General features: G+C 46.5%; 1 protein-coding gene across 2 annotated transcripts in view; it reads right to left on the reverse strand.

Annotated features, from left to right (window-relative positions):
* LOC102451909 (dual specificity protein phosphatase 13B-like) overlaps window positions 1-8,090 on the reverse strand; it is a 42,304-nt gene extending 34,214 nt beyond the window's left edge. Inside the window, exon 1 of one of the 2 annotated variants that reach the window (XM_025186275.3) lies at window positions 7,703-8,090. The gene's annotated coding sequence lies outside the window, so the exon portion shown is untranslated. Of the gene's footprint in view, window positions 1-818; window positions 3,036-7,702 lie in introns of those variants that run through there. The other variant, XM_006126345.5, reaches the window with a different exon arrangement.
* Between the last annotated feature and the right edge of the window lie 1,180 nt (window positions 8,091-9,270).

Consider the following 9,270-nt stretch of genomic DNA (forward strand, 5'->3'; position numbering starts at 1 on the left):
GAAGTTCTTTACAGTCTGCTTTGGTCTTAACTACCTTGAGCAGTTTAGTATTGTCTGCAAACCTTGCCATCTCGCTGTTTACCCCTTTCTCCAGATCATTTATGAATATGTTGAATAGGATTGGTCCTAGGACTGACCCTTGGGGAACACCACTCGTTACCCCTCTCTATTTTGAAAATTTCCCATTTATTCCTACCCTTTGTTTCCTGTCTTTTAACCAGTTCTCAGACCATGAAACTAAAGCCCTGGGAATTGGACACACTCTGTGCACAGTCCGTTAGCCCAAAGGTGAATGTGCTCGTCAGCTAAACCATAGAGATGCTTTAGAAAGGCAGCATGGACATGTTGTGGTCTCAGCTACAATTTGCCCTGCATTGATGAGAATTATGCATGTGTAGCTGAGGGCAGAATGGGAAACAGATGTAATGTGAGAAACTTGCGTGCTAGCCTATGCTAGTCTGAATTGTTTCCATCATTTTGGGTGAAGTAATTCCATGCTATTCACCTCTAAAGTGCAAGCGCTGCTGCCTTGGTCGGCCCCAGGGAGGAAGCAAACTAGTGTTTCATTCTTTCCTCAACCTTCCTGCTCATATTTTGCTTTCACTGAATCACTCTTCAAATCCTTAATAATCTATCAAGCTCTAAAAGATATTCAGTGGGGTGGGGGAGGCAAGGCAGGGCTGGGTGTATTCTTTTAGCAACAGCACCTGCCTCGCTTCACAGCAAGAAGCCAAGAACGCAGAGCCCGGCAGATCTATAGCGTGTTTTCCACCTGTTGCGGCAGAGATCACACTGTAACAAATGCACATAATAATTACCTGCTCCTCAAAGGCAGCGCCGGGTCCTGCCACTTCTGCTCCCTGCCTACCAGCCAGCAAGAGAGCGGAATGAAAATCCAGGGGCACTGAGTAAGTGGAGTGGATGCTGCTGCTGGAAGAGAGGAGAGGAGCCACACCAAAGGGAAACCGTGAGGTGGAAGATGTGAAAGAAAGATCAGAGAGAATGAAGCTAAGAGGGGAGGCGTGGAGCTGGCTGCGGAGATGCCGGTGCTCTGTTTTTAAAGGGACACTCGTGTTTTTACTAGGGATGTGAAAGGTTAATCGGTAACCATTGGGGGCTGGAGCATCTCCCTGTCTGCTGTGGGGATGGGGCTGCTCCAGCCCCACAGGGAGCCTGTAACAGACGTGAGCTGCTTTCATCTGGAGCCTCTGTTCACGGTGAGCCTGGCCTGCTGTGGAGAGGGGCTGCTCCAATCAGAGCTGGGAGCCCCATGGCTGAGAGCTGTTCCAGCTGGGCTGCAGCGGTTCCCCACTGGATCCCACTTAGTTGGTTAACCAGTTAAACCAGGGGTGGGGAACCTAAAGCCTGGGGGCTGGATGCGGCCCCCCAGCTCGCCTGGATCCGGCCCCAAAGGCTCAGCCCCCCCTGCTATTTTCCCTACAAAATCTCCTAGCCTGTCTCTCCCCCCCCCCCCCCCAAGGCTCTGGTGTGCACAGGGAATGTGGGGAGGGTCTTTCTGCTTCTCACGCGGGGGCCATGTCAAAGGGGGGTTTTGGGTTTGGTTTTGTGTTTTGCTTCTCACTTGGGTGTGGCCCTTGACTGATTTTTTCTGTGGGTCAGCTGCCCTGATCCAAATTCCCCACCCCCGAGTTAAAGGTTAGGTTAACCTACCGGTTAACCGATTAACTGGGATGAGTTTTTACACATTCGTTTTAAAGACTTTCCATGTTTGTTACTTTCTTCACCTCACGGACAATTTAAAAACAGAAACCAATGTGCTCTACACATCTGCCAGGACCCATTTTTCTCTCTCTAGGAATGCCCTGGTGATGGCTGGTCAGGTTGGGTTTGTGGGGCCCCCGTGGAAAAAGCCACAGAGCAGATCCCACTGGTGGCAGAAAGGTGAGGACTGAGGCCAAAGCTGTCTGCAGCATGGCCCCCGGCAGTCCAGATGCATTGGGGCTGTGCTACCAGGCAGGCCCTTCTCTGTCGGCGCCCGGGGAAACAGGGTGGGGATAAAGGGAAGGGTGACTGCAAAGGTAAAACAGCTTTAGGTTCCATGAGCAAATCCTGTGGTGCTGGGGGGGGAAGGGGTTGCTTCTCCCTGGCCCGATCCTTGGCTTAGTCCCCTTCTCCTACCCCAGTGTCCTGCCACGGAGAGGCCTGAGCAGTACAAAGTGGGCGATGCCACAGAAGCGGTCGAGCACCCTTCTGCCGAGGAGGGAGTGGATCTATCTAAGGAGCCTGCCATGCCTAGATGGAGGCAAGAGGGATGAGCTCCCTCGTGCGTTTATCTCGACAGAAGCGGGTGCTGCAGAGTTTTCCTTTAAATGTTTGCATAGAATTGTAGGACTGGAAGGGACTCAGAGAGGCCATCGAGGCCAGTTCCCTGCATGCCTGGGACCAGGGGCAGGCAAGAGACAGCCCGTCAAGCCTTTTGATCCAGGCCACGGCCCGCCCCGCCGAGACCCCAAGGCAGGTTCTCTGCCTGCTGCAGCCTGAGTCTACTCAAAATGGCTATAGGTGCTGTGGTGATTGGTCTAGGGGCGGGCGCAGAGCACAAAGTCTTCTCTCCCCCTCTCCAGAGCAGCACATGGAGGGAGCCTTCAGCCATTCTGAGCAGCCTGGAGCAGGAGCAATCAGGGAACCTGCCTCAGGGTTCTGCAGGGCTGCTGTCTGGGAGCCACCTAAGTTAAGCACCTTCTGGCCAGAGCTTGCCTCTGGCACCCAGCCCCTCCCACTCCCCAACTCCCTGTCCCAGGTCACCACCCAAACCCTCTGCACACCCTGCTCTAGGTCACAGCTGCTTCCCAGATCCTGCACCCCCCCACTGCCAGGTCAGAATCCTCTCCTGCACCCCTACAACACTGCACCCCAATCCTCTGCCCCAGGTCACAAGCTCTTCCTTCACCCATAAACCCTCTCAAACTCCACACCCGCTCTGCACCTCAGTCCCCTACCCTGAACTCCCTTCTGCACCCAAACTCCATCCCAGATCCCTCCCCTCCTCCGTAGAAAAGTGCAGCCCTTGACCACTTACCAAAATCTTAGCGTGTCCTCCCCCCGCCCATTAAAAATTATTGCTCAGCTCTGGTCTAGACAGTCCCAAACAGATGTTTTTCTAACCTGCTCTTAAATATCTCCAGTGATGGAGATTCCACAACCTCCCTGAGCAATTTATTCCAGTGCTTTACCACCCTGACAGTTAGGAAGTTTTTCCTAATGTCCAACCTAAACCTCCCTTGCTGCAGTTTAAGCCCATCACTTTTTGTCCTATCATCGGAGGCTAAGGAGAATAATTTTTCTTCCTCCTTCCTGTAACAACCTTTTATGTAGTTGAAAATTATCATGTCCTCTCTGTCTTCTCTTTTCCAGACTTAACAAGACTGGTCACAATACTCTAGTTGAGGCCTAATCAGCACAGAGTGGAAGGGAAGAATTACTTCGAATTTCTTATTCACAGCACTCCTGTTAATACATCCCAGAATTTTCTTTCTTTCTGCCTGCCTGCCTGCAGCAGTATTACACTGTGGACTCAGTTAGCTGTTGGTCCACTATGTCGCCCATATTTCTTTCCACAGTACTCCTTCCTGAGCAGCCTTTTCCCATTTTGTATGTCTACAACTGATCCTTCCTAAGTGGAGTACTTTGCATTTGCCCTTATTGAATTGCATCTTATTTACCTCAGACCATCTCTCCAGTTTGTCTAGATCATTTTGAATTATGACCCTCTCCTCTAAAACACTTGCAACCTCTCCCAGCTTGGTATCACCTGTAAACTTTGTAAGTGCAGTCTATGCCAATATCTAATTCATGGATAAAGATATTGAACAGAACTGCATCCGGAACTGATCCTTGCGGAACCCCACTCATGACTGTGAACCACTGATAAGTACAGGTTGGACTTCCCTCTCCCACATTCCATGACTTTTCCCCCAAATAATAGCTAATGGCTCAGCTGTCCCCTCCTCCAGCTCCTTGAGTATTCTAGGGTGCATTTCATCAGGCTTCTTTCATCAGGAAGACCACTAACTTCTCTGATGTTTAACTTGGTCTTTCCCTATTTTATCTTCTACCTACTCTGTTTTCATTGGTATTCCCTATGTTAAGTGCCCAATCACCACCAATCTTCCTGGTGAAAAGCAAAATAAGTCATTAAGCACATCTGCCGTTTCCACATTTTCTGCTCTTGTTTTCCCCTCTTCATTGAGTAATGGGTCTACCCTGTCCTTGGTCTTCCTCTTGCTTGTAATGTATTTTGCACAATGTTTTCTTGTTACCCCTTATATCTCTAGCTAGTCGGATCTTGTTGGGCACCTTAGCCTTTCTAATTTTGCCCCTACATATTTGTGATTGTTTATATTCATTCATCCTAGTTTCCACTTCTTATAGGATTCCTTTTTGATTTTTTTAGGTCATTGAATATCTGCTGGTTGAGCCAGGGTGGTTTCTTATTACACTTCCTTATCTTTCCTACACAGTGAAATAGTTTGCTCTTTTACCCTTGATAATGTCTCTTTGAAAGATTGCCAGCTGTCTTTATTTTGCTGTTCTCCCTCCTATCCTTCCTCAGAACCACAAGCTCTACCATTTCATGACCACTTCCCCCAAGCTTCCTTCTACGTTCAAATTCTCAACCAGTCCCTCTCCATTTGTCAAAATCAAATCTAAACCAGTCTGTCTCCAATGCCTTCCAAGGACTTGTTGGATAAACTGTGCCCTGGAGCGTTAGTTTCCCAACAGATGTCTGGATGGTTGAAGTCCCCCATTGCCCTCATGTCCTGTGCGTTGGATGATTTAGTTGTTTAAACAAAGCCTCATCCACTTGGGTAGGTGATCTGTAATAGACCCCTACAATGACACCACCCTGGCTTTTCACCTCTGTTCTCTCTACCCAGAGACTTTCAACAAGCCTGTCTCCTATTTCCATCTCAACCTCAGGCCAAGCATATACATTTGTAATACGGGAAACTCTCACCGTTTGCCTACTTTCTTGCCACCACTGTGAATGGCAAAATCCACAAACACTAGGGGCAGTGGGAAGCAGAACGAGCTTTCCATTTTCCTGCGGAGGTGCCTGACTGCTGCTTCTGCCCAGCAACAGGCCTCCCCAAAGCCACGTCTACCCTCCAGGCTGGAGGATGAAGGGGAGAGCAGGGTGGTGGCAAGAAAGGGATTTGCACATATGCGAAATCACAAATAGCAATTCTGCAAAACGTGAGGGTCTCCTGTATACAAGGCGGCAACTCCTCTTCCCTTTTTTCCTTCCTGGCCAACTGTACCCTACTTCAGTCATGCCCGTTATCCCACCATTTCTTTGATACCATCTATGTCATAGTTGTGTTTGTTTACTAGCATTACAAGTTCTTCCTGCTTCTTCCCCAGACTTCTTGCATTAATATGCAGACATTTAGGAAACGGATTTGATTTCCCACTCCACTCTTGGCTCTCTTTTATCTCTGCTATTACAGCTCATGCTCTACCCCTGCCAAAAAAAATTCTGACCCATCTCGCAGATCTCCATTTTTTTGACTTACCTTTGGGCTTTGGTCACCTGCCCCCTTCAAATCTAATTTAAAGGCCTTCTCATTAGGTTAGCCAGACTCTATCCATATATGCGCCTCCCCTTCCTTGATGGGGTCCTTACTGCTTATCAGTCCTTCCAGCAACAGCATCCTGTGGTTAAGAAAGCCAAAGCTCTCCTGGTGACACCCTCTTTGCTGCCAGGCATTCACCTCTAGGATGCACCTGTGTCTGCCTGGACCCCTACTCTTGACTGGAAGGAACGATGAGCATGCCACCGGCACTCTGAACTCCTGCACTCATACTTCAGGGCCCCGTAGTCCTTTCTGATCTGCTGGGGGTAGTACCTCGCAATGTCATTAGTGCCCAAATAGATGAGTATTATGGGTAGTAGTCAGAGGATGGAATGATCCTCAACAATGCCTCCGTAATGTCTCAGATATGGGGCCATGGCAGGCAGCCTACCTCCCAGGATGCCATGTCAGGGTGACAGACGGACGCCTTCATCCTCCTCAGAAGAGAGTGTCCATCCATCACCTCCTGGGAGTGGTGGCTGCAAACCTCCGAACCTTGGGGGTTATCTATATTGAGGGCGATGCTATCAATACTTAACCAGTGTCCCCTTAGCCTTGGAACGGCTCTGTGTATAATTTCCCATGCGGATGGGTATTTAGCATAATTAATTTAATTGAATTTCCTTGTTCTGTGCTCTTTACTCTCTTAGGGTATGTCTATATTTGCATCCTAGTTCGAATTAGGGAGGCAAATGTAGGCGACCAAAATCGCTAATGAAGTGGGGATTTAAATAGCCCGCGTTTCATTAGCATAATCTCGCCTGCACGCTATTCCGATCACCAGCTGATTCGAACTAGGAAGTGCACTCTGGGCCACGTTTGGGACCTCAAAAAATGAGTAACATTAGTTTGAACCAAGGGGTGTGATTTGAACTAACGTGTCCCAGAGCACACTTCCTGGTTCGAATCAGCTGGCGATTGGAATAGCGCGCAGGCAAGATTATGCTAATGAAGCCCGGGATATTTAAATTCCCACTTCATTAGCAATTTCGGTCACCTACATTTGCATCCCTAGTTCGAACTAGAGTGCAAGTGTAGACGTACAGTTAGGGTATGTCTACACTGCATTCCTCTTTCGAGAGAGGAATGCAAATGCAGTCAAGCGAAATTGCAAATGAAGCGCAGATTTGAATTTCCCGTGCTTCATTTGCATAATTGCGTCCTGCCGCTTTTTTTTGAAATACCCTATTTTGAAATAAAAACCGCTGTGTAGATGCGGTTATTTTGAAAACAAACCCTTCTTTGGAAATAACCGTTACACCTCATTTTATAAGGAGTAAGGGTTATTTCGAAAGAAGGGGTTGTTTTTGAAATAACCACGGCTACACAGCCTTTTTTATTTTGAAATAAGGTATTTCGAAAAAGCAGCCGGATGCAATTTTGCAAATGAAGAGCGGGAAATTCAAATTCGTGCTTCATTTGCAATTTCACTTGGCTGCATTTGCATTCCTCTTTCGAAAGAGGAATGCAACGTAGACATACCCATAGACCGACAGTTTGCAAATTCTTACCCAGCCCTATCTTATGCATTGCCTCAATCATTGTGATTTACAAGGGATTCTGGTATTTGCGAAAATTACCTCTCTCTTCCTGAAAATTCTGGTTTAGCTTTAAGTAACCCCTAAGATTGCTATAACTGAAAGGGGTTTCCAAAAAAAAAAAAATCTATTTGCTCAGTTTACTTTGTGTATTTGACAGCATTTTGTGCATAATCAGCTTCATTTTTCAATGTCTGACTAACCAACAGAGGAAAAGACTTATAAATACCAACAGGAGAGCAGGGAAACCTTATAAAATGTTGTGAAAGATGTTCTTATAGGACATGCTATTTCAATTAGGAATGCCCTGTCTGGGCTGGAATTAAAAGCAACATGGTTTTAATAGTCCTTTTCAAGCAAGTTGCTCCTCCTGGTAATCCAACTGGAAAGCAACCTAACTCGTCACAAATGTTTCAGTTTTTTGAGAATGACAATGCAGATCATAACATGGCGTAGCGCTGCAGTTGTTTCACCACTCACATGGTTGCCTATGATTAATTGCGTGCTGCCCGGTGCGTCTATTAAGTTTAGTGTTATTGGTTTGTAAACAAGCTTAAAAGTACTTGCCTTGAAGTCGTGGCTCCTTCCCTGTGCTGTTTTGGATTAATTTTGTTTAAATTATGCCGCTTAGCTTCTTCCTAAGATGTTAGCAGCCTGCCTGCTACTTTCAGTGTGTTCCACTTCTATTTTTAATCGAGTTAATTATAAACCATGATCTCTTTCCACCTTTGGATCTACCCAGCATCGTACAGAGAAAAGCAGCTGGGACAAGAGACAGAAACAGAGATTTAAATGGGATCAGTGTCACCTGGTGTAGCAGTGGCAGCTATTTTGATTTCCACCCCCTACGAATCTGAGCCTGGAGTGTAGGATTCCTTGGGCTGTTAAGTAATTGAACACACTCTCAATTGAAAGTGCCATAAAATAGCTCGTCCACCTAGGATTTTTTTTTCAAAGGATCTTAGATAAAATTAGCAATAAAGCATTCAATGCAGGGAATTTCCTGAGGATTAATGACCAGATGGAATTAATAGCCAGAAGTGCAGACTGGGCCAGTCTGTTCCTCCTAGCTGCTCATTAATCCCAGGACAGACCCTCCACCTCAATATGGAGTAAAATACGTCTTGCACTGGGGATGCAAGTGATTAATTGACCATTTTCTCTGTGTTTGATGTGCCACAAAATTCATCCCAATCTGGTTGCGTCACTGCTTGCGCTGTGTGTGTGTGTGTGTGTGTGTGTGTACAGCTTGTTACTGTGAAGAAGAGTTTATATTAAGAGTTTCAGGGTGGAGATGGAGGTTTCCTAATTATCCCAGATGTGGTAATTCTGGCTTAAATGGGACACATTCAGCATGGTGCAGTGATTTGTGTTCTTGAAAAAGTGATGGGAAAACTTGTGGATTGTGATCTGAAATGTGCAGCTGTGAACATATCACCCACTGTTGCATTTGCTCCATTCCTCCTCTCAGCCTCGGGTTTATGTTGCCATCTACTGATGAGAGGGGTTCATAGTTCCAAGCATGTTTTCTCGTCTTGCTCTCACAGAGAAAGACTTATTGCAGGGACATTTTGTAGGCAGTCTGTAGCTGGGAATTTACTAACAGAGAAGTGGTGCAAACACCATACTAGTGATTCCCCCCAATCAGCAATGCTGGGAAAACAAACTAGAGCTTCTTCGGAAAAGACAGAAGAACCCTATAGTAAACCCTCATAGCTATAGTATCAATGGCACATGATAGCGCATATAGAATTTTCCTATCATAATCACCATGAATAACCACAGCCACTCTGACACACCCATATTTCTGTTACAGTAACCAGATGCTGCTTAGGAATTGTAGATTAATTTTAATGATATTAAAAGATTGGTTCTCTCCTCTTTGCAAAGCATCTGTGGTGCTCTTGTGTAAAAATGCCACAATAAAGATATTAAACGTTGTATACAAATTAAACTTATTAGGTTTTGGTGTTTGGGGACAGCCGACAGAAAAGATCTTACTGCAGTTTCTTCCCGGCAAAGGCCAAATATTGCTATTCAGCAAATTCCTGTACCAGTTAGGATTTCCCTTAACAATCCAGCACCTCCTTGGCTTCTCTTTGTGTTGCCTCACTGCAGATGGGCAAATACACCAA

Source organism: Pelodiscus sinensis, chromosome 8, assembly GCF_052426305.1.
Source record: "Pelodiscus sinensis isolate ZL-2025 chromosome 8, ASM5242630v1, whole genome shotgun sequence".
In the NCBI taxonomy this organism is placed as follows: Eukaryota; Metazoa; Chordata; order Testudines; family Trionychidae; genus Pelodiscus; species Pelodiscus sinensis.